The sequence below is a fragment of the Lissotriton vulgaris genome, chromosome 1_1 (genome assembly GCF_964263255.1).
Source record: "Lissotriton vulgaris chromosome 1_1, aLisVul1.2, whole genome shotgun sequence".
Taxonomy (NCBI): domain Eukaryota; kingdom Metazoa; phylum Chordata; class Amphibia; order Caudata; family Salamandridae; genus Lissotriton; species Lissotriton vulgaris.
The window spans coordinates 1,881,580,092-1,881,604,764 of NC_141685.1; positions in this window are offsets into that span (position 1 = coordinate 1,881,580,092).

Below are 24,673 nucleotides of genomic sequence, written 5' to 3' on the forward strand. Positions count from 1 at the left end.
CGAATGTTTGCAAAATTTTCAAAACTGATGGGGTGCTCCGGTCCGCTCCTATCTTGAAAGTCTTGAAGAGATTCAAGAAGCGGGGGCTGAGAAAAAAGTAGGGCTCCAAAACGTGTTTTACCCATGCAATTTTCCATAGGTAACATTCATCATGGCTACAGCCCGAACGGCTGAATAGAATTACACCAAATTTGGCAAAATTGTAGTCCTTGGTTCAGACTTGTGCCTTTTGCTTAAAGCGAGGATCTAGAAATTAGTGGAACAAGTGTTCAAAACATATAAAGGGGTCAGGCAAGAAATATTTTGACCTTCTAGACCTGCTTAGGGGGTCCCACAAGGCCCCCTAGGGCCCAAAAAAAGAGTATTTTTTTTAGGAGAAATGTGCGCTGGGTGCATGGATCTGCCATAAAAAAAAAAAATGAAGCGCGGGCTCCTATGCTTGCTTACAAATAACTACGCGGGTAGGAGAAATCCAGGGGTCTAAAATATTGCATTTGAAGCGGGGGCGAAGAAAAAATGGGGGTCCCAAAACGTGCTTTCCCCATGCAATTTTCCATAGGAACCGTTCATCGCGGCTACAGCCCGAACGGCTAAACGGAATTACACCAAATTTGGCAAATTGGTAGTCTTTGGTTCAGACTCGTGCCTTTTTTTTAAATGGTGTAAATCCGTTCAGTAGTTCCTGAGAAAATTACAATTAAATTTCATATATATCTATGGCCTCGGTGGATACGCGCATCTTGCGTGCACTGTCCTGATCATGCGCTAATTGACTGTCAAGTGGTTGTCATGATTGAAACCAGGAAGTGTTGGCTGCCATTTTGTGCCTCGGTAGAAGCGAGGATCTAGAAAATAGTGGGACAAGTGTTCAACACGTAAAAATGGGGCATGTAAGAAATATTTTGATCATCTAGACCTGCTTAGGGGTCCCATAAGGACCCCTAGGGTCAAAAAATTTTTTTTTGAGGGGTGGGGGGACAGAGACTTGTGCATTCGGTACATGGATCCGCCGTAATAAAAATAAAAATGAAGCGGGGGCTCCTGTGCTTGTTTAAAATTAGCTACCTGGGAGGGCCAAATCCCGGGGTCTAAAATATTACATTTGATGGGAGTCCAGAGGGGCCCTGTAGCCCGGGGACTGCCATTCCTCGGTGCTACAAAATAAATGGGTGAGGAAGCTCAAAGGTCCGTCTAAGCCCCGGGGATGACCACCTTCCGGGGCTTTTTTTCTAATTTGAGAGGGGGGGCTGTGTGGCCTCCTTTCTGGAGCAGTCGAAAGCCTCGGGGAACACCACCCCACAGGAGCGGCTCCTGCTGTGTCTCGGGGTGTCTACCCCTGGGACACTGCTGTTTGCTATGGCAGGGCGGGAGTCAAGGTTCATGCTGTGTCATAGCAAACTTGAGGGAATATTAACAAGTGCCATTTTGCTGCAATTTTTTTTAAAAAAAGCCAAAAATGCGGTGAAAATTATATTGCTCTATTTACTAGGTGACGCTAAGATGCATTAATGCATGTTAGCAGCCGGTTTGCTAAGGGCTCGCCTCGTATCTCCAATGAGTTGAAATGTAGGTGTTCTCAGTGGCAAGGTAGGTGTTTCTATGAGAATATAAAAAGGAAGATGGAGGTATGACAATAGCGTTGTATTTACAAGGCGGCCCTGGATTTGAGGACCAATAGCAAAACTCCATCTAATTGCGGTTTACGTTGGATCCTAACATCTGTTCTGAAGTAGACTTAAGCATGTTAAATATGAGAGGTGGATTGATATGTTAATTCCACAGTCTTATATTAACAAGCTTTTCAATTGCAATCATAAATTATTGCTGTATTTCTGGCGATATTGGGGGTATATTTACAAGGACAGCATTAAAATTATCATCGCTTTTACGTAACCACTGTATGTTTTGTTTGTTTAAAATGCAATAAAAAGATTTTTTTTTTTTTAAATTATCTTCGCTTTAGCGTTAGGGATGTGTTATTAAAGCGGCCATAATAGCTTAATAATAGGCTTTTGAGAATTCGTGAGAATTCCAACAGAAGCCCAGGTTTACACCAGAACATTTTAACATTGTCCTTGATAATATGCCCCCAAGGCAGGGCGAGAGCCTTGACTCTCACTCTTGCATAGCAAACAGCAATGTTGAAAAAAATCTTAGGGTAAGATAACAACGGATTTTGAAGTCCATTATCACCGTTTTAGTTGTAGTTTGGTGCGACAATTTTAACGCCGTCCTTGTAAATTTGCCCCTAAGTTTTGTAATGTCGACAATCCTGTCTCCCATTTAAATAGGCATAAAATATTTAGTGAAGTGCATTGTGAATCGTGAAGCAACACTGTCTAATTGTGATCGATAAAGAATTCGAAGAGTTGTGTACTTCTTTTGCTCGTAATGTACATGGGGTAGATTTACAAGTCCCTTGTGCCACTATTGCATCACTTTTAACATGGGAAAAGTGACGCGAAAGTAGCGCAAGGTGCTTGTAAAATAGCTACACAGTGTTCTGTCTTAGTTTGCTTTCCTCTCTGTCATGTAGAAGATCATGGGTAAATATAATGGTTTCTGTACAGCCAGTACCTTTCAACCCTACCCCCAAACTGCGTACTGCCTGTTACCATAGTAACAGTTCATGGAACCCTTAAGTGATCACACAGGTTACAAGTTCACCACACAATGTTGCCAATCCAATCCAAACAGGTAATGTGCTGGAGTTTTTAAAATTTTCCACAGGAACCGTTAATTGCAGCTACAGACTCTGGTAAAGAGCTGGTAAAGAGTTAGCCTCAGTATTATACTTTTAGTTATAAACATCATTTCTATTTTTAATTGTTTAATGTTTTTTAAGCATATGATTAACACACTAAATAATAGTGAAATGTCAGAAAAAGACGTATATACTTTTTTTATTAACTTTTTTTAAAACAACAATAAATAACTAGAAACGTAACTTTAAGATAACAATATAATAAATAACTAGAAACATAACTTTGACAAGGGCCCTCAACAGAAATGGCTCAAGCCAGTTTGTAGAATGCTTGGCACAAGATCTTGCCAAATAGCCCTGCGTATTCTACAATCCGGAACTACTGAAGTCATAGTTATTGCCATGGCTAAGTTCCTGAGCTGGACTTGTGTCCTTAGAATATAGAATTTGCGAGGCAGCATGTAACCTGTTTCCCAAGTCTCCCCCCAAATATTTATTTAAACATTGGTGACTAAAATTACGCCCAGTCTAATTTTGCCCTAACACCCTTTGATTATGAATTCTCCTTTTTATACATAATCATTGTTTTAAGCAGTTTTAGGATTTTAAAATTATATGTTCTTTTAAAAATACTCTTGTATGAGAAATTATGTCTTTTATATTAGATTGTATTGTTTAATGTGTCTTTTATGATTGATTATGATCGAATAAAGACGATTTGAAATTAACTTTAACATAACAATATAATAAACAAAATGTGAGATGGACTCCAATGGAAGGAGGGTAGGTAACCTGCAAAACAAAAATGAAAATAAGTGTTTAAAATTAGATTGATGTGACTGAATGAGGTCAAAGATCACAAATTAAGGTAACACTTGGCAATATTTGGTTATTTGCACGTCTGCAGTGTGCCTGATACATTCCACATTTCTCTTATAGGCCTGCGTTGAAGAGGTGTCTGTAGGGAACTGCCTACTGTGTCAGATTTACAGTATGGACCAACAGGTCTTTAAAATGATTCGGAGATGAGACAGAATTAGGTGAGAGATCATGTCATTGTCGGGGACAATATCGTTTCTTTCGAACGCATTTAATTGTGTATCTAGGCCGCTCTGCTTACTTTGTGTAAACACTGTGGTGAACTGAGTTCACAACTTGAATTTTGCTTTGGTTCTACACTGCAGACTGTATTAAATTCAGCCTTGATTTTTTTTATCGGTAGAGTGGACAGCAGCGAACATAACTTCAAAAGAGAAAGAGAAACAATGTGAGAGAGAGAGAAAGAGAGAAAAAACAACATTAAAAGTGTGAGAGAGAGAAAGTAATAGATGGAGCAGGAGAGGTAGTGTTAATATGGGAGAAAATCTTCGTAGCTCACCTTTTTGCCTCAGTTGTGTGTCCAAGCACGTGCCTGTTCATAGTGCACCCTCAACTTTAGTGATCTGAAAGATAGTATAGAGATAGTATAAAGTTAATAATAGCAGAGTACATACAACTGCACAAGTATATTTTACTGTATTACATCATCTTCCACTGCAAGAAGGTGTCTGTGTGCTCTTTTTCTTCCAGAGTACTATACCCTATGCACTCCCACTGCATAGCTGTGAGTTCTTTTTTTATTTTTTTTATTTACAATGTAAATAGCTCAAACTCGCGTAAATACGAGACCTATTGAATTGCAAATGCAATAGGTCTCCCATTTGAGAGAGATTAAGCTGATGTTTATTTTTTATTTTATTTGATTTGGTTCTCCACTGAGGAACACAACTATTTAATACACCATATTCAATTTTAAACCGTCTTGTTAAAAAGTTTTCATTCTAATACAAATTTTAAAATGGTTTTAAAAATTAGTAAAAATTATAGCATACAAATTCGTTTGGCGGAGCTTTACATAAAATAATCATTTCCTGTACTGAATTAATTCTACATTAGTATAAACTGGTTGTAAAAACCTTTTTCTTGCCTTTAACACTGTCGTATTTCGGCAGGTAAACAATAAATGCTCCAAGTCCTGCTCTCCACCATTACTCAGATTAAAAATAGTGCTTTCTTTTAAGTGCCATCTAGATGTAACGGTTTTTACAGGAAGTATTCCAAATCTGAGCAGGACAATCGATCTCCTGGCCCCATTGTTTAGATTAAATTTAATATACTGTTGAGGTGTCTTAAAAACAATAGATTCTGCGACATTTTTATATAAAGGCAATTTAAAACAGTACTGAGAGTCAAGATCAAAACTAAGTCTTGGAGTAAAGTGCTTTAAGAAATGTTTCAGCTGGGCAGGTGTCCAGGATAGTAACAGATTAATGTTAATCTCTGATAGCTTGAAAGCTGTTAAAACATTTCTTGAGAATACATGTTTCGACGATTCACGTTCAAATGTTTCTATTTTGAGCAAGGATCGGAGCGTTCCTTCTTCCGCGTGGAGGAGATTGTACGCTCACCTGATGATATTGGCAATTCCTCGGGCATAGGAACTAGTTAATGAATACACAAGGCGGAGAGCTTGTATTGGTACCGCCTGGGACAGCTTCCTTAGTTTCCGTAGGATCTTTCCTTCTTTTAGATCTAAAAAGCTCCATTGGCTTATTGGTATATATTCGAGAGCGTATGACAATACTGGTGGAATCTTAGCGCTGTATACCTTAAGCATGGAAAAAAAGTGTCTTTGTCCAGATGCAGCATATAACCGTGAAAGTGCTCCCACATGCATGTCAGATTTCCGGGTCAAATTCAGAGTATGGGGCCTGTTCTGCAAAGACTTAGTGAAGATTCGACCTAAGTAGGTATATTCGTTTACCACTTCCACCCTTTTTTCCCCTAGGGACCAATTGAATTTGGTGCTCTTTTTCCTTCCTGAGTACAGAACTATTTTTGTTTTCGCGATGTTCCGTATTAGATAATTTTCCTTCGTATATTTGAGGAGTACCTGGAGGCTCCTTTGCAAGCCAAATGGGGTTAGGTCTAATATAATTACATCGTCTGCATATAACATAGTATGTATTTTGTGGAAGGCAATTTTTGGTGGAAAGTTGCATATCTGCTGAAAACGTTGAGGCATATCACTAAGATAAAGGGAAAACAGTAGGTAAGCAAGAAGGCCGTTTGGAGTCAGGATAGAACTAGTAAGACCCTTTTCCCTTCCTATTTGAACCTGGCACCAGGTTTTTGTATGTAGTGATGATAATATATGTAGTAGTTTGTCCGGGATACCCATTTTGCTAAGTTTTCTCCAGAGTGTTCCTCTATCCACTCTATCGAATGCAGTGGAAAAATCAATAAAAGCAGCATATACGACCTGGGATTTAATTGTCACGTATTTATCTAGGATGGTTTGCAACACAGCAATATTGTCGGTGACCGAATGCTTTGGTCTAAATCCAGCCTGGTATAGCGGAATTAGTCCAGATGAAAAGGCCCAGTCCTTAAGTTGATCTAATACTGTTGCTGTAAAGATTTTTCCTGTTGCATCCAAGAGGGCTATCTGCCTATAATTGCCAGGGTGCAGCCTTGTACCCTTTTTATGTATGTGTATTACTATGCTCCCCTTCCAAGATTTGGGGATTTCCCCAGTAGTGAAATATAGTTGAAAAGGGGAGATAACATTTTACTCCATTCTTTGGGGTTGCACTGTAGGACCTTAATCGGTATTTGGTCAGGACCTGTTGCTCCTGTCGTTCTTGCCTTTCTTATGTGTAGCTCAATTGAAAATGGACTAGATACTCCGCTATTTAGACGTTTTATTTCTGCATTCGTAGCAAAATGATGGCTCATTTCTGAATTGGTATTTAGTTTATATAAATTGGCACGTTAAAGTTCCCATTCTTTTGGAGGGACTAGGGTAGCTTGTAGTGCTTTTTTCATACCCATTTCTTTGGTGATTATACTCCAATAGGCACATTGGTTATTTTGTTTTACTGCTATGTACAGGTCTACCCAGTTTTTATCTTGGGTTATTCTCCTATTTTTTTCTTTTTCTCTCCTACGTTGATTTTTTAATTTGTTAATTGCTAACTGTTTGGATGGTGAAATTTCTAGAAACTGTGCTCCTATCAATTTATTTAGAAGTTTTGTATTGGTCGCTAACTTTGGTTTTTTATTTTGATACTTTGTTGTTCTTATTTGCATCAATTTTTCCTGTAGTTTTTGTGTTAGCTTTTTGATGACCATTTCAAAATTTATTATCGGGTTTGTAGAATGGATTACTTGCAGGAGTTGCGTTAAATCAATTATGTTGATTATCTTATTAAATGTAGCAGAATTCCAGTGAATCCGTCTTTGGATTGGATTTGCCAGAACTGTGCTATGATTGTACATAATTTGACTTGACGGGGTAGGTTATGTTTTCCACTCTGTGTTTACTTGTAGACTAGCATGGTCGCAACCTTGAACAAAATTAATTTTGAGTTGTAATACTGATCCATACAAATCATAGCTACAGATCATAGAGTCCAATAATGAGAAACTACTATTACCCTGTCTTGTATTTGAGGCGGGAATGTCTCCTTCTACATTACCAGTCAATATTACTCCATTTAACATGGGGAGTGATGCTATTAGGATTTTTCTTATTACTGCGTACCCAGACTGTTGCACCCCATTGACTCACAGAGTCCGGAAGTCAGTGCCTTTTCTTGCGCATTCAGGGGCAGATTTACAAGCCCCTTGCACCGCTTTTGCATCACTTTTCCCAAATTAAAAGTGACGCAAAAGTGGCGCAAGGGGCTTGTAAATCTGCCCCTCATACTGTTGCAACCTATCCATTCTCACTGCCCGGAGGTAATTGTACATTCCTACACAGTTAAGCTGCTGCACAGTACCCACTCCCTCCGCACACAGGTGACTTCTGGTTGCTTCGGAAACAAGCAATTTTGCTCACCTTGTGCCATTGGCATGATTCAAAGAGGGTGCACCACATGTCGAAGCAGCCTTCTCAGACGTTGTTACGATGGCCACGCATTATCGCAGAATCCAATTGTTGAGCTTTGGAGGTGTTGGGGGGACGCCAATTTGTGAAACACAACCTGTTAGATAAAAAGGCAGATAACATTGTGCGTCATTTCTTTATCAAAGGAGAGAGGAAGTGAGATGGTGATTGAAAAGAATATTTGCAGCTCACCTTTCTGTCACTGGTGTGTCTTTCACCACGTGCCGGGATATAATGCATCCTGAAGCTCTACATCTAAAAGATAGTAAAAGAAAGATGTCATGATTGGTAATTGTTACTATCTTAATGTGGAGTAGAATTACATCGCCCTTTCAGACACCTTCTCTCCCGCATTAAAAATACAACTATTTGTACAGTTCCAAACGGTTTAATAGGCTTCGATTTATGAACAATTAGTATAGTAGTAATGCTTTTTATCCGGTTGTGAAAGCAAGTGGTACGCAGTGATACACGTGGTTTCAATCATCACGTGCGACGGACATTTGACCGATTATAAAAACTTTCCTGCTATTGGGAAAAAAAATACAAATGCAATAAGATACGGTACATAGGACTGCGTACGCCTAAATCGCTGTGGTGCCTTTTTGTATGCTGTCTGCTGTACCCCAATCACTCCCTCCACTGCGCACCCAGGCCTCTACTTCTACATCATGCAGTCTCACATATGGTGCTGAGTCTTGATATCGCTATGGCTAAGGACATACTCGTGCTCCCATCATCATCGCAGGTTGCTCACACGCTCAGTCCTTGCGGTACCACTAACTCAGTGACCAAAGAGGCCACGCACGTAGTGGTAGGCCCCCCGCTCGGTGGTTCGGGCCTACATGAGGCGTCCGAACCACTAGGACGGGCCATCCCAGCGCATGCGATGGGAGGAACTTTAAAATGGCGTAGAGCACGTGCGCTGTGTATTTTTTATTGGCTGGGTCACGTGTGTAGTGACGTATGTGCTGGATGGGTGTTGTGTGGGTGTATACCAGCTATGAGGGAGTGTGTGTGTGCCGTTCTGACAACAAGACCTGGAAGTAAGAAATCACTACATTGGAAATATGGGCCATGCAGCGTTCTTGTGTTTTCCTGGAAGCGTAAGCGGAGTGGGCTGGACTGACGTATGCCAGTGCAGCGTGAGGCTGTGAATGATGACTCCGGAGCTATGGGTGTGGTTCCGTTGTGAGCTATATGAAAAATAAACAGATTCGGGTGTCCGTGTTGTAGTGCTGTTGTCACCCGGGTCTTACAAGCAAATGTGTCATTATGTCTGTAAAGTCCCACAATATGGCTAACATGGAAGGTACGGGGTATCATTGACCTTATATTCATCCATAGTTGTACACATAAAAAATGGTGGACATGACTAATTTCTGCGAATATGAATGTTTGCTGTACATTCAGTGGAGTGTTGTAGCTTTAGTAATACAGTGCTGTGAAAGGTTTAGGTTGCAGTTAATATATATACATATGTGGTCATTCAGGTATACTGTCGAACTTGGTGCTGGAAATCAGTGTTCGAGGCTCAGAGTCGCGTCCACATCCTGTTATTGTAGATTAATGACGCAATCTATGCGTGCCTGAACATGTACTGTAAATACGGTATAAATGTAAATTGTTGATATAATTTGGCGCTATATAAAAAAAAAGAAATAGCACACACTTATAAATTGACTATAGAGTTTCTTTGCAGTATTGTAGTGATCCACTTTGTACGTTCATATTTGTAGAATGAGAGAAAGTTATATAATCAAAGTTTTTGTTATTGGCAGAGGTAAGATGGTTGCATACGGTGTTTACAGCAGAATATAATGTGGTAGGGCGCAGGAGCAGCATTTTACAAACATAATAAGTACACAGACACAAATAGATAGTTGAAGTGGGTCTGGGCACATGTGCTCGACTCCATCTTATTACGTTGCTGTTGGTAACAAGTAGAATAGTAATCATGATATCTCACACAGCTATTCAATCAAAAACGGTTTATGACTTCTGCTGTACAAAGGTAGGAGCACTATATGTGAAATAATACACAGAAGATTCTATCGTAAAGGGTTCATGAGTTGTGGTGCACTAAGGTAGGATCGGTTTGTGTGGAGCCTGCAATGATGCGTGGTTCAGGGCGAGTGCACTGGCAAGAATGTCTTTTGGCAACTGAATTTTGCCTTAATAGGGCCACGTGGCGATTATTTATGGTGCACTGAGTTAATGGTACGTCTGGTGCTCAGCGTGTGCTCACCCTGCGATGATGCGTGGTTCGAAGGGGCTGTACTGAAAGCATTGACTGTTGCATACTGGACTGCATGAACTTTGAGGGGGGAAAAAAATCCATTGATGGTTATCAATTGCTCTGCAAACTAGGTCTACTGATTGCTCCCATTAACAAATCAAACAATTGCATTTCATGCAGTGCATTCTAACTTTCTCAAAATGGGGACGTATGACTGGTGGCAATGTTAAAGGTGATGCCCCAGAGGTACTTGGTATTGCCGGAGGGGTGGTGGTGCATTTTGGCGCTGTGCTCTACATACTTTGTGTGCCACAAGAGTATTTTTTGTCTCTGCCTTAAATAAATCAAGGCTAAATTCCCTACTGTCTGTAGTGTAGATACAAAGCTGAATTCAAGTTGTAAACCCTGCTGTTCGCAATGTAGGTCTTAGGCTGGACTGCATTCTCTGTAATCACAATTGAAATAAAAGATGAAACATGTATGGAATACGTTGTTGAAATGTGTATGTTTCAGGGACGTTATAGTTCAAGTTGTGACCTCTGATGTTCGCAGTGTAGACTGCCATTGAGTGTGCTTTTGCACTTGCAGCATGAATGTAGTTTTTCAACAAATCCTAGAACTGATATAAAAGAAGTTTAAGAAGGAAGGCTACTAAAGGGATATTGTATAGGGTTTGATAGACGTTTTACTTTGTTTGGTACTACCCTCTGCAAATAATGAATGAAGAGTCCGTTGAATTCTGCCTGAATATGGCCACGTGGCGATGAATTATTGTGCACTGAGTTAGTAGTACCTTTGGGACTGAGCGTGTACGTAACCTGCGATGATGCATGGTCTGGGCAGGCCACACTGGGGGTAATCTTTTTTGACTACTGAATTTTGCCTTAATAATAAAGCCTCGTGGCGATTATTTATGGTGTACTGAGTTAGTGGTAAGTCTGGTGTTTAGCATGTAAGTACCCTGCGATGATGTGTGGTCGGGGGAGGGGGGAAACTCAGTAATTGGAGTAAAGGCTTTTGTTGATTGAATTCTACATACATTTTATTTAAAAGTGATAGTACGCCTGACTGCGACATAAAACTGTTCACTCTTTGCGATGATTTGTGGTACACTGAATTAGTAGTATCTTTGGCGCTGAGCTTGTACGTAGCCTGCGATTATGCGTGGTCCAGGGGGGCCGCAATGGGAGAAATGTATTTTGCCTAGTGAATTCTGCCTAAATAGGGCCACAGGGCGATGACTTGTGGTGTAGTGAGTTAGTGGTACCTGAAGAACTCAGTGTGTGCGCACCCTGTGATGATTCGTGGTTTAGGCAGGTCGCACTGGTACAATGTCTTCTGCCTATTAGATTGCGTCATGTGCAAACACCATTCCAACTGAATCGTGAGACCTTACAATGTAGATCGAAGCCAGTAGTCAGTACAGACATTGAGGAATGTTTTTTGTCGCATCCTTTAACAAAATCTGAGGACATAGAGTACAATTGTCTCTGCCTTAAAGAAAGCAAGGCTGAATTTCATGCTGTCCGTAGTGTAGATCCAAAGTTGAATTCAAGTTGTGAACCCTTCTGTTCTCACTGTTGATCGAAGGCAGTAGTTAGCACAGACATCAAGAAATTCTTGATCTACTTTTACAAAATCTGAGGACATGGAGTACAATTATCTGAGCCTTAAATAAATCAAGGGTGAATTTCATGCTGTCCGTAGTGTACATCCAAAAGCTGAATTCAAGTTGTGAACCCTGCTGTCCGCACTGTAAAGTAAAAGCATTAGTCAGCACAGATAGGGACAAATCATTTTTGTCTCAGATTTTAACAAAATCTGAACACATACAGTACAATTGTCTCTGCATTAAATAAATCAAGGGTGAATTCCCTACAGTCCGTAGTGTAAATACAAAGTTGAATTCAAGTTGTGAACCCCGCTGTCCGCAGTGTAGATCGAAGGCAGTAGTCAGCACAGTTATAGACAAATGCTTTTTGTGACATCCTTTTACAAAATCGGAAGACAGAGTATAATTGTCTCTACCTTAAATAAAGCAAGGCTTGATTCAATGCTGTCTGTAGAGTAGATCCAAAGCTGAATTCAAGTTGTTTACCCTGCTGTCCGCAGTGTAGATCAAAGGCTGTAGTCGATACAGACATAAGTCTGCGGTGCTGTGGCGTTGAGGTAGAAATGGGCCTGTATCGAGGAGGCACGTGGTCATTGAAATTCCTCCGTTGCTGACCAAGTCATGAAAGATGTAATGTGTGACATCATCACCAGTGGATTGCGGGCGCGAGAGTTACAGTTAGCACAACTAACGATAACGGAGGAAATTCAATGGTTTTGTATGAGTGAAACGTCCAGCTAACTATAACACCCCTGAAACCTATGGTTTTTTCAATGAATATATATATATATATATATATATATATATATATATATATATATATATATATATATATATATTCACTGAAAAAACCATAGGTTTCACACCAGTTATAGTTAGGAATTAGCATTTAAAAAACCTATTAAATTCACTGAAAAAACCATAGGTTTCACACCAGTTATAGTTAGCTGGAAATTTTACTGATATAAAACCATTGAAATTCCCACGTTATAGTTAGTCGGACTCACTATAACTTGCGCGTGCAATGCACTGCTGATGACATCACATATTACATCACTCATGACATGGTCAGTGACATCACTCATGACACCATCCTTGTGACATAGTGACAGACCTCCTTTCACTATAATGTAACCCTTGAGACACATATTCAAAAATAGAAACTGAAATTTTTAAAAAAATGGAGATACCTATATCAGTTACAACAAGCAATTCAGTAATTCCACTATCTATATACACATCCACTCATTCACCAACAGTTCTATATAGTCACTCATACATATACTCACTCATCATATGAAGTGATACACCTATACATCCTGTTACACACCGACATTCATCCAAAAGTTACTCACACACATATTCACACGTGCAAATAAACTATTGGACATCCATTTATTTGAATATAGAGTTATACACACACTTCCACCTTACTTCTATTTAAAATTACACATATTTATTCTCTTAAACAATCACTTATAGAAACACATACTTATTTAAACAGGAACTCTTACAATCTCTTACTCTCACATATACTCACTTATATACATCAATATTCATATATACTAGATTAAAACATATGTAGTTACTGATAAAGACACTAGTGAGACAGTCATTCACTCACTAACAAACACATATAGACACTCATCCACCCATACAGTCCTGTACATATGTTGTCTTCAAAACACATACAAACAAAGAGTCAGTCACTCATGCATCTATGTGCTAAGTAATACCCCCACCAAACCATATAGACACTCATACTGATACTAATAAAAATATCTAATAACCCATATACATACACATGAGTGGATGTGTATTAGATGGTGGTATTACTGAATTGGTTGTTGTAACTGGTATGGGTATATCCACTTTTTTGAAAATATTAGTTTCTATTTTTGAATATGTGTTTCATGGGTTACATTACACTGAAAGGAGGTCTGTCACTGTGTCACAAGGATGGTGTCATCAGTGATGTCATGAGTGATGTCACTGACCATGTCATGAGTGATGTAATATGTGATGTCATCAGCAGTGCATTGCACGCGCAAGTTATAGTGAGTCCGACTAACTATAACGTGGGAATTTCAATGGTTTTATATCAGTAAAATTTCCAGCTAACTATAACTGGTGTGAAACCTATGGTTTTTTCAGTGAATTTAATAGGTTTTTTAAATGCTAATTCCTAACTATAACTGGTGTGAAACCTATGGTTTTTTTCAGTGAATTTCATAGGTTTTTTAAATGCTAATTCCTTACTATAAGTTTCACTTTATAAATAAGACTGTTAGCACTCTAGTTGTTCTTTTTAACACTCTGGTACATTCTGTCATTGGGCTACAGTTGTGCTACATCTAGTTGAATTTTGGGCTACATTTACAATTTTTGATCTCTGGTGGCCATCTTTGGGCTTCATTCGGCTACTTTGGGCTACATTTGGGCTACATTTTGGCTCTAACATATATTAAGCTCAATGTAGCACAATACATATTTTTATAAAGTTAATTTTTTTACAAACCACTTCAGAATAGGGCTACCTGTCTCTACAATTATCCCATTTTTTTTTTTTTAATTTTTGGGGGGAGCGCTCCCAGAGCGCGCCCCGGAGTGCGCCCCGAAAAGCGTATTTCTGAAAAGCGCCCCCGGGCGCGCTCCGGGGAGCGTCTCGTGAGCGCCAATATCGCAAACGAAAACATGATCGTGACGTATCGCGTAGCCGCGACCGCGTGATACGCACGGCGTAAGCGCACCCGGAAGTACTCGAACGAATACGATCGCAAAACGTAAACTTCCGACGCGCTTACGCTGCGCGCCCCCGTGCGCGTAGCGTAAGCGCGTCGGGTCATGTGAGCAGAAAATAACACTTTTCATTGGTTCATAACAGTTTTAGTTTCATAATGATGAAGCCCCTGGTCTTGTGACCTGAAAATAACACTTCTCATTGGTTCAGGACAGTTTTTTTTTCTAAATGATGAAAGACCCCACCTTTTTTCCTTATTCTGACTTTGTCCTTTGACTGAGGAAGACCTGTTTGTTGCTCTCTCTACTTTTTTGCTCCAATGGCTTCAGTAGTAGCATCAGCTGGTGCATCTGCCCCCCCACCACCACCACCACCACCAAGAGGACCAGCTCCAAATTATATTGGTGGTCAAGAACAGGAGGAGGAGGAAGAGGAAGAGGAGGAGGGGAGAAGAAGATGGCTGCCAGAAGAAAATACACCTTACAAACCCAAACCACACATTGTTTGGCAGTTTTTTTCAATCCCAGAGGGGCAAAAAAAGGTGAATGCTCCCAAGGTGACTTGCCTCATCTGCAATGATGAACTTTCACGGGGCAACCCAAACAAGAAATATTCTTTTGGTAACTATACCATGATTCGGCACATGACAAGAAAGCATCCAAACAACTACTCTCGCGCAGAGTTCCGGGAACTGGCCAGTAACCTCCCCCAGTCATCAAGGACCCCCTCCCAAAGAAACCAACCCTCTTCCTCGCAACCAGAAACATCTGAGGTGATGCCTTGCATTCAGCCGAGATTTGCTGATTTTAAAATTACTTGCACTGCTTGTGGCAAGCTTATCTCCTATGGGGAACAAAGTATTAAGCTCATCGTCCTTGCAGGTGATAATCACAAGTGCCCCAAAAAGAAATAATTTTTTGGGTTTTTTGTTTTTTTGCTCCAGTTGAGCCAGTTTCAATTCCCTTTTTTTGTTTCTCCCCCTAAAAAATACAAAAAAAATATAAAACTGTTTTGAAAAGCCAAAAAAAGTTTAAAAAGTTCCAAAAACACAAAAAAATATAAAACAACAAAAAGAAGAAAAAAAAAAGTTCTTTTAAGAACTACCTCCAATTTCTAAATGAAAACTTCATTTTTTTAAAACTGTCATCTTTTTCCCTCATTTTACGCTCCCCGGTGCGCTACCTGGTGCGCGCACCGAGCGCTTCCCCCGCGCAAAACGAAAAAAAAAAAAAATATTTTAAATGCCCCGCGGGGCCCTTTTATAGCCCCCACATCAAACCTAGGGGGTCAAAGGGGTCTATCCCTGACGCCTTATGGTCAGTTCCCACTTTGTTTTAGCCACCTCTTATGTCTCGATTTTACCGAGACACAAGATGGCGACCGCTCTGGACTGTTTGGAATGTTTACAGACACCCGAGAGCCAATCAGCTTTCCATGCGCACCTCGCGTGTCGCGCCTGGAGCGCACTCCGGTGCGCGCACCTGTGCGCTGCTATAGATATATATATTTTTTTGGACCTAAATTACTCAAAATCCACTGGAGCACATATCTTGAGACATAGCAAAGGCACATCGGGCTACCAGTCCCTACAATTTTGCCAAGTTTGGTGTAAATCCATTCAGCCGTTCGGGCTAAAAGTGAAATCGACCGCCCTATGGAAATTAACATGGGGAAAACGCGTTTTGGGACCCCCCTTTTATCTCGGCCCCCGCTTATTGTATCCCCCCCAAACTTTCAGGGAAGGACCGGAGCTCGACGAGGCCATTTTCCTGAAATTTTCAGGCAGATTCGTCAACCGGTGCCAAAGTTATTCCAAATAGAATTTTGAGATTTAACATTGAAAAAAATCCTAACTATAACTACCTACTGGCGACCGCCAGTAGGTAATATATATATATATATATATATATATATATATATATATATTTGTGACCAAAACCGATGTAGGTCGAAATGCGTTATTTTCGTTATGCTGTGAATAAAGAACTGAATACAAGAGCTCTATTGGCGCGGCTGGATTTCTTCGGATTCTGGTGAGAGATCGTTGCATATATATATATATGTGTTGAATATATATATATTCAACACTTAACCCTCTTTCCCGATACTTTGGACGCTCTCCAGCGGTGCAGACAGCGGTACGGCAGGGTTACGTCGTTTCTACTCGCTACAATGTTTCCAAACCAGAAAATTCCGCTTGCAGATGCCTTAATAACTTCAGTCAATGCCAACTGATTTAGACTGCTCCAGCAATCTTTATTTCAAAGCGTGCCAGCATCCCAACGCATCTCAATCTCCACAGAGATCTTGCTCACGGGTAAATTAACAAAGACACAGCAGCATTTTTTTCTTTTTTAAACATAGATTTTCCTATATCATTACAATATTTCCTACAGGGCGCTGCTATGCATTCTGGAAATAGTAGTTTATCTCATTGTAATATACAAAAAAGATTAACATCTACATTCTATTGAAACTGTTTCTTACAACTTTTCTGTCTTTCTTTTTATAATTTTTTTAACTAAAAAGCCCCCAGTGCACCAAAGTAAATACTATATATACAAACACGGTTAATGTTACTTGCCAATTAAGCTGTTGACCATTACAATTTGCAATTTCCAACACCCTTTTATTATGTAGCATCTCAAAAGCACCATTTTGCATGTCAATTGTGTTTTTGCAAAGATCTTAAATTCTACGTAGTAGAAGCAGTCAAACGTAACTAACGATGTGGTGACAGAGAAATTATCCGTCCATCAGATATATGTCATCGACATAAAACAATGCTTGTTCATCGTAATATTGCAAAAGTTCAGGAACATGGGCTGAAAACAAGCCTTGGCTGTTCTTATACCCCTGGGGTGATCTATTTTTGAGAGTCCCTAGCGCTGAATGCAGTCAAGAACCTGCTTTCGCTATGTTTGGCAGTAAAATCCTTTGGTGATATCTAATGTGGTTTTGTATTTCTTGCGCACTAGGTTGTTCATTAGCACTGCACTATGTGCGTTTTGTACAGCAAATGCAGATGTAGCCGTGTGCAGGTGTCTGTAATCTAATACTAGACAAAATGAATGGTCAGGTTTCATTACTGTAAACAACAGATTATTCATAGAGGAGGTGCAACGTTTAAGATTAGACCTTGGTCTTCAAGGTGTGTGACAACTTCTCTAACTTGTTTTCTAGCCACATGTTTAATGGTCTTTTATCTTTGAGGTTGTGGGGTTGACCACACTGGTATAACAATACGGGAAACCGGCATCCTACCCCACATGGTTGTGGTATGACACAGGAGCTAGTACTAAAGCCCACTCCCTAGCGTCTGAATGTTTAACTGCATCTGGAACAAGGTCAGAAAAAGCAGGTAAAATTAATGTTCCTCCCTTGGGGAAGTCCATGACAAATTCCGGTTGCTAATCCCTTTCAGCCAAGAGAATGTCATAGCTGAATGACAAGTTCTCCCAAATGAGAACATTAATGGTGTGTGGTATAACCCCCTCCTTTTGAAGATGCGTCTCATATAATTAATGTGGGACACTCACTCTCTTATCCGGAGTTTCCTCATGGATATAGTCACTCAATGTTCCTGGCACAAGACAATTCATCATGCTCTGGCAAACTATTGTGACTTCTACCGTGCTGTCCGTTATGGTCAGAGCCCATTCCCCACTCAGAAGCAGTGTCCTCAATATCTGTGGCATTTTTTATTTTAATGCCAACCACCTTCTTCTTCTTGAATTGAGGCTTGAATTGTTTAGGTTTATCTTCCTTTTTTATTATGAAGTCAGAACAGCATTGTGAGTCCGTCTTCAATTTCACATAATCCACTGATCTCCGACCAGATCGTCCATCTCGGAGTGTTTTTTGAATGACTCCTGAAAGGAATGAAATAAACGTGCATCAGTATCCTGATACCTGACATGCATTTTAATATTAGCACAGTTATGAACATTATAGCAATTTTCAGTGGCCTCCTGTTGTGGGATCAGCCCTGAGATTTAGTCTTTTCTTTATGTTTCTTATTATCCCAGTTTTTCTTAGAGGAAGAGTTTGCTGAGTGCTTCGAGATATTCTAGTCAGAATCACTCTTAATTTGTGGTTTACTAGGTCTGGCTCCCATATCATCTCTACCTATTGTTGCATAGGTTTCCTCAATAGTTTTTGTTAACTTGCGCTCCTGTTCTCTCGGAGTCAAGTTTGTGAGTCATTGGTATACTGCCAAGCAGTGGCGGCTGGTGACATTTGAAGGTCGTGGGGCGTAAAATTATTGTCATACTGCACCGCTGCGAGCGAGCCCGGCATACCCGTCCCACTTAGGGTAAACATAGAATACTGGCAGTTTGTGCTGGACTGTTCCCATAAGGAGCAGGTTCAAGACTGATATGCATATCACTAGGTCCAAACTAGGATTCCACAGAGAGCAAAAGAGCAATGGATTAAACCCAGCTGTCTTGACTGGGGGTGAGTGTTTGAAAAGTTTCAGCACTCCGTCCATCATCTTGTGTTTATTACAGAAATCGCAGCACTTGGTCTCTCTCTCTCGTCTTCCCTGACTCGTCTTCTCTCTTCCCCTATCCTTCTAACTTTTCTCTATCTTTCTGTCTTTTTCTTTCTTTATGCTCCTCTCCTGCTCTATCTTCATTTTCTATTCTTTCTCTTTTACACTTCTGCCTCTCCCCTCTCTTCCTCCTTCCTCTTTCGTTCTCTCTCTCTTTCTCCACCTCCCATTATTTACCTGTCTTGCTCTTGCTTACTCTCTCTGCTTGCTCACTCTAGTCTGCCTCTTTCTCCTTTCTTTGTGGTTAGTCTTTTCTTTTCCCTCTGTATCTCCTGTCACTCTTTCCATATATTTCTCTCTCCTCCAAGTGTTCACACTTTTTCTCCTCCCCTCTTCCACTACTTTTCTCTCTTCCCTCCACACGCTCTATTCTCTCCCTTATGTTTCTCTTGTCGCTCTCTCACCCCTCCTGCATACTTCTACCACCCCTTAATCAGTACTCAGTCGGCACCTTATCTTCTTGAACACAATACATAGCACCCTTACTCCATAAACTGAAGACCCAGTGCCTTAAACAACACATGCTTTTGAATTAATGGTATTTATTATATCAAAAGTATGAAAGGCGGAGGTGGATAACAGTGTAAATGTAAATGTAAATGTAGTAGTATTTGTATAGCGCACCGAATCGACCCCCGAAGGGGTATCTCAGGCGCTTGTACGCATACCGCTGTGGAACCCTTCCTGGCTTTTCCCTGTGAAGTGCCCACTCCTGGGCACCCCCAAGGTGAAGCCAGGCATCCTAGCGTTGTTGTGCCCATTTTGGAGATTAAGCAAGCTATTGCCCAGAGTTGCAGAGTGGGACCCATGTTTAGAATAGGCACTGAGGCAAGAATTATCAGGTCCACGGAAATTGAGCCCAAGACCCGCAGAGGCGGGAATTGAACCCAGGTCCCGGGCTAGACCTCTGCATCAGGGTCTGCGGCTCTAACTATTGAGCCACACTTCTCCACTAACAGTATGTAAACTGAGACAGTTTCAACGTAGAAGATTCAAAGAGTATTACAAACGTAACGTACATTTGGTGAAGGAATTATGCGGATTCTAAATGGTACGCATTTGTAAAAAGGTACGCATATGCAATGATGGTAAACAAGAACGGGGGAATGTGCATTAAGCAATGAAATATCTGTATGTGATAAGAGGCGCATATAGAAAAGTGTAATTTGGAGGAGGGAGAAGGGTAGATAGATGGCGTGGAAGGTTTTGGGACACATGGGGAGCATATAAAAAAGGTGGAAAGGCATGGAATGGAGTAGAGGTATTCAGGGTAATGTGTAGCAGCAGGCTACGTTCATTAGCGGGAAAACGTTAGTTTATGAAACAGCTCAGTTTTGATATTCATGTCATTAGAACTTAAGATGCAATGTCACCGCATGTAACATATAGTTAATTATGTATTTTGCATTTTTAGATAACCCCTGACGAAGGGCCAAATATAAAGGCCCGAAATGCATTGGGTATATGAATTTTGTGGACATGAACAAAACTTACATGTGCTATCGTGGCGCAGAAGAAGGCTTGGATTAGCATTTCTGCCTCATTTAGAATAAAGCTAAACTGTAAGCGTTCCCGCTTGTGACAGAGCGAAAAGATGTAAAAGTAAGAAGAATGAAACAAGATGTGGATTATTGTGATTAAAATAAAGAAGAAGAAAACAAAAGACTTATTGTGTGGCATATTTTGTGATGCCTAGAATATTCAAAGCAGTGCACCCGGCGAGGAGTGGAATCACTCCTCCTTTCAGTGCGTTCATATTCTAATAGCGTGGCTGGGCTGTCCGCGTTTTTCGGGGAAGCACGCAACAGACGATAACAAAAATGATTAAAACGACAAAATTGGAAACAAAGAAGGTGTGCACCGGGACACCCATACAGTGCGATTCTAATATGAAAACACAATTCTATACGGCCCTCAGACAATCCCCATAAAATAAATTTTGGCCCATTAACGATGGTTCCTGAGTGCTCATTGTTTTGACTGCGCAGTAACATTCATGAATCTCCCTTTCCTACCCTTGATTATTCTTTAATTAATTAGGAGCGTTGACACTCGTGTACCTCCACCTTCTAATATTTAAATAAAAATACCCTAAATGTCAATACTTTCCTTGACTTAGTGGTGCTTTTTTTCCCAGAAACCTATCTAGTTCCCGGTGTTGACAATTATTGGACCTCCTTTCCACAAACCGAAAAGGTCACACTGACTGAACATGCAAAGCCCAGCACATGTAGAAGAGTGTAACATTTTTATTTTTGCAGTTTAACATAACACGAACTCAACCCAAAAGCATTGGAGCGATTCACATGAGCACGAGTTTAATTACACAAGGGCACATATATTCACCTTTTTAATGCATGTGGACTTCAAGTGATTTGCCCGGAAAAGAAAACATTTGTATCTCTTTTGCTCAATAAGGGCCTTTCAGGTCCAAAAGAGGAATGGCCCTCAAAAGCCACGCACGAAAATCAAAAAACGTAAAGTTAAGGACTACTGCTTAAAAACAATGAAAAGTTTAAAGTTTATAAACACAATAACATGTAAAAATAAACACAGTTTGTTCAGCCTACTGTGCGGTAAAACTGCACAAGGCAACCCAATAGCTGCATAGCATTATCACAATTAACGTGTATCCATGACTCCAAATACTGAATGCAATGCTGACTGAAAGAGCTACTTGACCTGTAAAATGTGCACCTTCCTTTATCAGTTAACAACGTAGACCCATGCTTTCAAACTTCGCTAAGGTTATTTTTCGTGATTAGAAAGGGGGCACACTTTTTCAACAGCCCCTGCGAAGCAGCAAGCAACAGAAATATAGGAGGAACCCCCAGCTTCCTGTATGTCCTGCTTTGTATGGATACTTGTCTGATGCATGCATGTGCGGCGAGTGAATATGAATGTGTGTATATAGGTGTGTGTGTGTCTACTTTGAGTTCGATATCCATGTATTGCTGAAGACAGTTGCTTTTCCAGAGGCCTGGCCGAGAATGAAAGATTAAAAGCACAATAGATGCTCGTCTATGAACATCAAAAGTAAATTTCGAGTTTCGATAACAATCTAAGTCCAAAGCTTACATCATGGGGGCATCGCGGGGGGGATTTGCGCAGGGGGGATTCGCACGTGGGGGTGGGGGGGGATTCGCACGTGGGGGTGGGGGAGTTAAAAAGTAAGAAAGAAAAAGAATACTTCAAAACTTACCTGACTGCCGGGTCGGTCCCTGCTGCCTCTGCTGTGTGCTCCTTCCTGGGCCGGGTCCGCGTTGGCGCCTTAGGCAGTGAGTGGCTGGTGGCAAGTTCAACCTCTCTCAGCCAATCCAGACGCTGCTTCAGCAGCGCCAGGATTGGTGTGAGCAGGGACTGTCCCCGCCCATAGAAGACCGGGAGCTGTGGCCACTCACCACTGGCAACCCTCGCTCGCTGTCTTAATGCAGGGCACTGCAGCGTGCATGTTCAGGCTGATCAGTAAAATAATCAGCCAAAACCCTTACATGCGCACTGGGCCTGCCCTGCTGTTGCTGTCAGTCATGCCCCAGACCCGCCCCCACGCACACCCCTTCAGCTGACTCTTGATTTACTCCGGCCTCAGGACGCTGAGTCGATGCTGGGAGAGCGCTTAAGTAAAGTTAATCTTCCTCCTTGTTAAGTTAATGAGGAGGAAGAATGTGGCCATGCTGATTAGTGGGGCAACGCCCCCAATGTTCGAACCGCCACTGCTGCCAAAGCTGCTGCTTCCCCTTTAATGTTGCTTAACATTATGGCAGATACTGCAGAAAAGTTGCCCATAAGTTTCATTGCCAATTCCAGGGCAGGGACTGTCCTGTACTCCTTTTGGATCTGTTTAAGCACTTCTGGAAAAACAGCAAATGAGGGTGTACTGTGTGTTCTGGTATATACTGCAGCAAAGACTGTACCCCGAGTGGTGCAGTCTTCCACAGGGGGAGCCATCCCTATTGGCAGACATATTGTGAGAATTCTATTTTTCCTGGGGTCCTGCATGGGGAAACACTACTTCTAGCAGATTTATTTTTTGTGCAATCCAGAACGGAATCTGCCCCCTTCCAATGGGAACTTTACCCATGAATGCATTGATTGTTTGTAGCATAATTCCAGGTGTAGCCAACTGTGGATGTTCAGTTTGAGCAGCCCTTGCTTGTCATTGTTCTTATGACAAATTGTATTAAACGTCTGCATGTTCTGACTAGGTCTTTGTATAGTATACGTAAGTATGGTGCTGTTAGACTAGCGATGTCTGGGTATGGTGTGTAAATGACTAAGACTAGTCATGTTGCTCCTTCATTGCTATGAGGACCTAGTCTAACATTGTTATGAGTATGTGGTAGGGTGCCTTCAAACCAATTCTAAAGTTATTGGTATATTAGTGGTATTTCTTGTGTTTCATAAGCTATGTAGTTGTTAGGAACTTCATCTGCAGTGTATGTGGGTAAACAACTTTTTCTTTCATCTGATGCTGGGAATGTAACACATTAATAGAATATCTCTGCCCTATACACTTTGTGGGCCTCAACTGTGTGTGGAAATAAGAGAGGGTACTTTTATGGGGTGATCCTTTTGAAAAGTTCAAGCTTGAACAACCTACAACCAATACATAGGATTTACCTAGTCAGCTGAAGAGGATTTTCCCTAACACCATGTACGTCTCCGGTTAAGAGGTGATTAGGGATCTTTGGGTACACAAAAGAGAACTACTCAGGTGATCCGTTAAATAAGAACTCAAGCTATAGCGTAGGCTGTGCCCTGTCATACGGCTTATACTTTCCATGTAAAACTGCGTTTGTTGGACAGCATAATCATCTGAACTGTGAAAGAATGATTTTAAGCACACTGGACGGATATGTTAGCCTAAATCCTGCTAGCTCATCGTGCACCATCTGTAACCCTAACCTTACAGAGAAACAATTGTGCAACCTTAGAACATGATAACCCTGACTCTCCAAGGAAATCATAATAATAGATCTAGAACCCTTTCACTGAGTTACTTATGCATAACCAAAGAGATATACAAGAAATACACTGCATAGCATATCAAGTTCGATGAATATTATCCTGTATGTGAACACAAATGATTGTGTGTCAAATGTCATCATGTTTAGGGAGAGAAGGCAACTTAAGAACATGAGCATGTAAAATGGCATTTCTCAACCAACCTAGTGTAACCATGTGACAAAAGGCTCCTCCAAAAAGGACTCCACGCTATTTATTAAAAGTATGTTAAAAGCACTTGCAAGTGCTTGAAACAGTGGGCTGGACTTACTAATTATGAATGTTAGAAGTTTTTTCCAGAAACTGGTACCTTTGATCTCGAACATTTAACTAATTTAAGAAATAAATTGAAGGATCCTTAATACAAAATTGAAGCAGCATTTTTACACTGGTCTGAAAAAGCGAATAAGAGGAAATAGGAGTCTCAAATTCACTGCTTGCATGAGTCTCAACAGAGGTTATCAACCTTTTGACTTCTGTGGTTCCATATTTAATCTTTACTGGAATCCAGGGACTCCCACTGAATCATTATTACAATCTGGGGACCCCAACCGACTCATTATTGTAATCCCGGGCTCTGACCTAAGCAATTTCGATGATTTGAACCATAAAACAACACTCAAAAACAAATATTCATCAAACAAAAACATAAATGGTGAAAGAATTTATTTAAGTCACAAATAAATATTTTAGAAAATCTACATATTAATAGGAAGGTTGGAGATTTTCTAAATTCAATTGAGGTGACCCATCATCCATACTACATTCTGTTTGATGCACTTCTTCTGTTCACACAAATCAATCTAACTAACTTAATTTTTAGCTTACAATTTCAAATTACTTCACTTTTACAGAACATTTAAAAAATGTCAGTTTTACATTATGCTTC